This window comes from Mauremys reevesii, linkage group 1 (genome assembly GCF_016161935.1).
Source record: "Mauremys reevesii isolate NIE-2019 linkage group 1, ASM1616193v1, whole genome shotgun sequence".
NCBI lineage: Eukaryota > Metazoa > Chordata > Testudines > Geoemydidae > Mauremys > Mauremys reevesii.
In genome coordinates this window covers 161929455-161936963 of record NC_052623.1, presented here as the reverse complement: position 1 = coordinate 161936963, position 7509 = coordinate 161929455, and the positions used below count along the sequence as shown (strand labels likewise).

Genomic DNA, 7509 nt, shown 5'->3' with positions numbered 1-7509 from the left:
ACCCAAATCACAAGCCTGAGAGTTTCAAAGATTGGGGGGAGCTGAGGAATACACACAGTGGGCCAGCTAGTCAGTAAAGAAACTTTTCTAAATTATTTAGAAACCAAAACTAACTTTAACTGGCCTATTCTCCCCTGAATACCAGTACTTTCAAGTCAGGAATTATATTTCTCAACTTTTTAGAATGCCTGTTTTATACAACAAGCTAATTTTAATAGAAGCTATGCCATCTGCTCAGCTAGGAAACAAAACAAAAAACCTAATTTATAATCAAGCTTTGCAGACAGCTTTCCTAACAAAAGAGTGTCCACATATGACATGGATAGACAAATTACCCCCAAGAGAATGGGTTTTGATCTGGAAAAGAGGACCAGCAACCTTAGTCTGTAGTACAATAAAATAAAATATAGAGAGATTGCATGGGGGTACATGTTGGAGAAACTATGGTGAAAGAGGAGCTTGTATGCATGATGGACTTATTCAGTCATTAGAGACTATTGGGAAATCCGTAACCAAATATCACAAATTGTTGAATATTTATTACCAAATGCTCCTTTGGTAATCGCCCTAGGCCTTCCTAGTGGAAATGGTCACACAAAAAAAAAATAAAGAATGAATCTGCTAGTAGCAGCTCAGCAATTGGTAGCCTCTCATTGGAGAAAAGAAAGATAGTCCAACCATGGAGGAATAGTTCCAAAAAAAAGTTGTGGTTATGGAAAATATATACACCAGTTATGCACCCAGCACAATAGATAGAAGACAGATAGAAACTCAGATATTTGGTTACCTTTTATTCATTCAGTGCCCAGACAAAGTACATTCATCTCCAAAAACACCCCCAACACACCTGTCCAGTTTTCTGGAATATTAACATTTGATAGGCATACCGGGTCTGTTATGTGTATACAGAGATTTCATACAATTTAATAAAATCACTAGAAATGACACAGGTGTTGTAATGATGCTCACTCTGTAATATAGTAACACCCTGTTAAACAGAAAGATCTGATGACGATATTCCTATATAACAGCTCTTAAAACAAAACTAACTGTTGTAATGATTGTTTTGTTTCCGATATTTGCATGGCAAGGATTTGTAAAATTGTTGGTTTCCTAAATAAATAGCTTAAAACCAACACAAACAAAACAAATCAAGAAGTCCCAGATACACAAAAGGTACTTCTGGCTTTCAGGTTCCTCTGATGCCTGCCTGCTAAGCTCTATTCCCAGTCATCTCAGCAGTCTCAGTCTGTAAGTCTCTCCTCATGGCAGGAACCTCAGCTTTCTTCGGGAGCTGGATAATTTCAGAAATTATTATCCCTCTCCCTGCCAAGAATCCTGCGCTCTCCTCATGGAGCTGGCTAATAATTTATCTCCCTCAACTGACCCCACTTAATCCTCAGGGTCAGAGGGTTTGGAAACCTTCTCCTGCTGGGTTCGGATCCCAGCTAACTCAGAGCCCTGCAGGGGCCCTCTTACTCCTTTCAGCATCTGCAAACAGCTGACCTATTGTGAAGGCAAAGGCAGCATTTATGCTGGCCCTTTCCCTCAGCTCATTCCTTATTAGCTGGGTGGGAGCAGAGCCCTGCCCCACCCTTTCTGCACCGCTCCAAGTCACAGTTCCATAAAGATACAGTACCGGGATCCCTTCTAAATGCTACTTCTTCCCGGGGTCCCTTTCCTTTCTCCCCATGTCTCCTAAGTCTTTGTGTATCAGACCACCCCAGACTCATAAAGGGCCATTCCAGATGGCAGGATAGACTGACAAGTAGGGGCAAACCACACCACCACATGTGCATTTTAACAACCAGAAACAAAGTCATACTTCTAGGAATGAAAATGGAGATCACATTTATAATCCTGAGGACTTTGAAAAGGACTTAGGGGCTGTGGTAGAGAACCAAATGAACATGACCTCACAGTGCCATGCTGTAGCTGAGAGGGTGAATGGAAATCTTGGATGTATAAACAAGGGAATATGAAATAGGAGTAGGAAGGCGGTATTACCTCTCTATACGGCATTAGTGAAACCATTACTGGAATATTGTGTCCTGTAGGCTGCAGAGCTGTGGGAGAAGGAGGGGAGCACCTGAGCTATGGCTCAGCAACTTTTAAGCAGAAATGTGGAAAAAATTGTTGCCACCCGACCCATTTTTGACCACCCTGGCCACCTTTTCTGCTCTCTGGCCAATAAAAAGAGATATAATTTGCCAGAGTTTTTTGCTGCACAGGCATACGACTGCACATGGAGTCAGCTTGTAACTAGTGGCCACACACATCATGGCTGGGAGCATGCTGCAGCCAGCACCCATGTCCTGCTCTGTGTGCATGGCATGCAGTGACACGCCCTCATATACCAGCTGCCAAAACACTGATGGCGCCTCTTAGAGCTGGGAACCAGACCGGAAGCAGGGCAGACCCATCACCCGAGGGTGAGGCTTGCCAGCAGGGAGGGTAAGGTAAGAAGTGGGGTGTGGGAAGCAGTGGCTCCTGGGAGGAGGTCTCCCTCTAGGGCTGAGAGGGGTTGGGGTGGTCAGGCTGCTATTGGATGTGCCTGAGAGGAGGAAGAAGAGTCAAGTGTGTGTGGGGGGGTGAATGAGGCAGGGGGGCACCACTTTAAATGATGCTTTGCAGCCACTGTTGTGTCCAGTTCTGGTGTCCACAATTTAAAAAGTATGGTGACCCATCGGAAGGAGTTCAGACTAGAAATGGTTAACAGATTTTTACATTTGAGGATAATTCATCATTGGAACAACTTACCCAGAGACCTGGTAGATCCTTCATCATTTGAAGTCTTTAAGTCAAGACAGGATACACTATCATTCAAAAAGAAGTTACGGGCTTGATGCAGAAAATATAAGCTAGGGTTCTTTGGCCTGTGTTGTGCAAGTCAGACTAAATGATCATAATGGTCCCTCCTGGCCTTAAAATCTATGCATTTATTATAGGAATTTATTAATCTATTTTCTGACTGCAGAGAAATGTAGAGACTGAGGAATCCTGGGTTCAATTTCCAGGTTACTTAGGGGAATGTGCTGTAGTGATTATAGACCCTTCTACCCCTGTACCTGCCTGCCTCTGTCACCCTATGCTCCTAGCCAACACCACATCATTCCTCCTGACTCATACACCCCCACTCACTTAGCACCCAGGTAGGCCCCCAACCCCTGCTCCTGTCCCCCCGTCCTCTGTTTCTCTGCACCATCTGGCTGCTGCAAACCAGTCTTCTTCTGTACCCACTTCCTCATTTCTTACCACTTTGCATTCCATTGTGGATGCTGATGCTGCTGCCACCACCTCCACCTCCTTCTTCTCCCACATGCTGCCTGAGCACCCCCAGAGGAGTATTCAGACCACAGGTGACAGTCTCTCTACTCTCAGTTCCTGTGCCCAGCACCACTTTGGCCTCTGGCAATTACAGGGAAAGTCCAGCTTAGCCTCTGTAGCCCTGGGATAGAGCATGCTCAGTTGCCCCATAATGATAGTGCATACAAAGGGCAGTAACATGCAGGAGTTCTGAGGAGACAGAGCATGCTCAGTGCAGATGGAGTCTTCAGAGAATTTAGTTGCAATACTCTAACAAGTCTCTATTGAGCATGTGCAAACTGAGATTTTTCAGAGGCTTTATAACTTGACTAAATTGAAGTGAATATTCATTGTAACAGCAAAAGACACATCTCTGACATGAGAGAAAGCTCCCTTTCAAATTTCAAGCCCCATCTCCAAAGCACAGAGTTGCTGGAGCTTCTCAAAGAAAAGGTTGCTCACATTTTTTTTAAATGGCAAAACACTATATTTTCTCCTTAGCCTCATTCTCAGAAATGTCTGAATTGTTTTCTGCTGAAACTTTCCAAAACAATTCAGCTGAAGGCAAGATACCTCGCATGGAAAATTTCAACTCAACAGATAAATTTTGGCAAAGTTATAAGCAACAGAAAACAGGGTCTTATAATGGGAAGTGTGGGGAAATCTTAAATGTAGATAGCACTATCAACTCCTGTAATGCATTATTTGAATGTCAAAACAAAAGAAATAGTATAAAAATGAATTAGACCAAAAAGAAATTGGTTCAAGAAAAATGGCTCAATTCTGCCCATATAAAGAGACAGCCAATCTCATTTACTTCAGTGGGTTATACAATTATAAATGAAGGTAGAATTACCTGAAGTTTCTTAAGCTGTTTTGAAAGTTTTGCCTTCTTTGGCTATCTGCCTATGAGAATCTACCTTAATTAGAACAGTTTCCCTGGTCCATTGTTTCCTGAAAACAAAGAATGTCAAAAGGCAAGTGTAATTAGTCTCATTGCCAGGTATTTGGAACAAACAGTGGGAGATACAAAAGTTACAAGGAGACCTACGAGCCCAGATCAGGATAAGAAACAATGAATGACTACAAAGGTTAAAATAAATAGAAAAATTGAAATGCAGAGGCAGGTAATAATACTATTTTTAAATGTAACTCAGTGTTTTTCAAACTTACTAATGTTTCTGGTTTGTTTTGAAAAAGTATGTATGATGTTTTGTCCTGGTTCATATTTTATACAAACTGGTTTACCAATATCTAGTTGCTATATGGCTTTAAGATGGCATGTGCTTTTATTACTAATTAACTTTAAAAAACCTGAACAGCTTTGTCCCTACCTCAGCAGAAGGTCCTGTGCCAAGAGCTATCAGTAGTTCATTATCAGTTTTTAAACTATGTGTGAGTTTTAGGCAGTGGCTGTTCTTCTAGTTGGAGATAACACTCAAAAACCTACATCTACCCTGGAACATTGTGAACTAAGATTATAGTTGCTATTGGAGTGCATTCTGTGAAATACAATTCTATATCTTTGTCCTTTAGCCCCAGTAAAATGTCTGATTTAATGAAGGTCTGCAGAGGAACAAGAAGATACTAACAAAGCATATTTTGTAATGTTTATAGCTATACACTCTGACAGACATTACAACTGCCTGCAGTATCTTTGAATTATAGAATCTCAGGGTTGGAAGGGACCTCAGGAGGTCATCTAGTCCAACCCCCTGCTCAAAGCAGGACCAATCCCCAACTAAATCATCCCAGCCAGGGCTTTGTCAAGCCTGACCTTAAAAACCTCTAAGGAAGGAACATATTGCATTAAGTTTATGAATGGTCTGTATGTCATTGTGGGCCAGAGATTGTATGCAACTTCAGGGGGCAAGGGTTATGACAACTGGTCCAGGAATTAAAAACAGCTGGGAAGGTGTGGGAGGCTGAATAAGGCTAGTTGTGGATGCATACACTGGTTCAAACTGGGTTTCCTAGAGTTCATCAGACAAAGAAAGGGGCTTTGGTATGAGAAGACTGAGTTTAAACTGACTCAGGGCCTTCATTCTGATCCAGCAAATGGGGGGAGATAACCCTTGTGAAAGGGTTGGAGAGACTTTGGCTCACTAGAATCATCTAAGACGATGGGTGACCTCTCATAAGCTTTTAGCATAGAAACTTTTTTTTTGTCTTTGTGTTTTAAATGTGTAATGCTTTTACATACATATTTTTCTTTGAGAAGCCTGATTGGTAACTGGTATGCACTGTTGTACCCCCTGGAAAAAGGTTAGCTACCAGTGCTGGAACCTGGTCAGACCTGCTAGGGAAATCACCGTGAGGTATAGGGGGATTGCAAGTAGAAACCGCCCAGTCTGGAAGGAGAAAGATGCAGGTGTTGACCTGAGGGAGGTGATGGTTAGGAGCCTGAAACCTTACGTGGATGCCTTCAAGAAAGAGCAGGAAGGGAGACAAAGGTGCTCTTAACCCTGAAACTGTGACATATACCCCTGTCAAATGGACCATGGTTTGGTTGCAAGGAAGATCTGGATAATTGTGGAATATTATTTTTTCTTGGTGATATGCCCACATTGCAAAACTAATCATTCTGAGACATCAGGAAAGATTTGAACCCTATTGTTGGGTTATTTCCTTGTTAGAAGAGTGGACATATGCTAGAAAGAGTCTAATTTGATGTCTATAATGCTGGTCCTAGTGATAATTTTCTCACTGACTTCAATTACACCAAGATTTGGCCCATAATTCCTGTGATAATTTTAGATAAAAATAGCAAAGTTTACACACACAAAGCACCACTTTCAGAACGCCAGACAAATCAGCTCCAAGTTAAAATTCTCAGTCAGACTACAGCTAAATGTTATGTTCTAACTCCTCCCCAAACACATTTAATGAATCCTACTAAGTACTGTACCCAGTTTGTCAATCCAAATCCCCCCTCCTCCTGCCAAGGGTCACTCAGACACACTGATCTGAAATCTATGAGCCACATTCAGTTATGAACATCTACTCTGGGGTTACATTACATCTAACTTAGAACCCCAGGACAGTGTAACTTATCTGTGGTTTCAGGGACTTAGACAAGTTGCAGAGTTTAGCATAAATCTTTATGGATGGTGGTAATTTTGTATAACATACCCAGTCTACACAGTCTCCTCCAGGAATTAGTCAGTGTGAAAAAGAGAGAAAGGTAGATAACTAAAAACTGGATCGGAGAGCAATCTGCTGGGATTGATTGTGGGTGTCAGATATGACAGATAGATACTCTTTATTATTTGGCTTTGCAGAAATAATGAGTTATGCAGTTGCTTCCTTTGTGTAATCTGCTGGCCATTTCTTAGCTATTGGTTGGATGAACAGCCAGTGTAATATGGCAGTGTCACAAAATGCCTCACTGTTTATGAGTGGTCAAAAAATTGCAAAATTCAAAACTTCCACTAAATTTTCATCCACATTTCAATGCAAAAGAAAATTTGTGAAAATATAGTTTTGGTTTTTTAGACTGATTATGTTCTTAAGTGACTTCTGTGTCACCCAGGATAATCTTACATGCAAGGTTCTGTGTCTTGGTTAGATATTTTGGTTGTGCCAGTCTACCTGCCACAATCACAATGTGATTGTATTTCCTGTAGCATATTCAGCAACACCAGAAGTAGCAGATATGGCCCATGCGGACCAGACCAGTTGGCCCTGAGCAATAAGACACTTTAAAATCTTATGTGTGGGAGAGTGAGGAGGTAGTTTAACTTAGAAAGTTCTGCTAGTCACCATTAGGTGCACTTACACTACCACAGTATAACTGTAAGAGTGTGCAGCCAAGGAAGGGCATGCCTCAATTTGTATTGACCACATTCCCTTTTCTACGTGCGTCCTCTCTGCGGTGCTACCTCCATGGTAGATAGGTGGATTTGACTGGCTGAAGCATGCAAGTTATATTCTCCACACACTTAAACCTCCCAAATTGGTCAATGGGCAGATTTTCAAAAGTGCTCAGCACCCACTAACTCCTATTGTTCTTAGTGGGAGCTGCTGGCTGCTAAACTCTTTTGCAAATCTGGTCACTTCATTTAGATGTTTCAGTGGGAGCTGAGAACTTTTGAAAATCTGGCCATATGTTACTATTTGCCTTACCATTTATACCACCCTTAATGTTATAAATGGACTTGACCATATATATGTTTTCTAGTGTTAGTCAAGTGGATTGCAGCC

At 41.7% G+C, this 7509-nt stretch overlaps 1 long non-coding RNA gene across 1 annotated transcript; it reads right to left on the bottom strand.

The window, feature by feature from the left end:
- Nucleotides 1-1257: 1257 nt before the first annotated feature.
- Nucleotides 1258-4219, bottom strand: LOC120376177. The gene is made up of 3 exons (XR_005587090.1): nucleotides 4163-4219; nucleotides 2761-2816; nucleotides 1258-1294 (listed from the first exon to the last, which is right to left on the bottom strand). It is a non-coding gene; the product is annotated as an uncharacterized LOC120376177 (long non-coding RNA).
- Between the last annotated feature and the right edge of the window lie 3290 nt (nucleotides 4220-7509).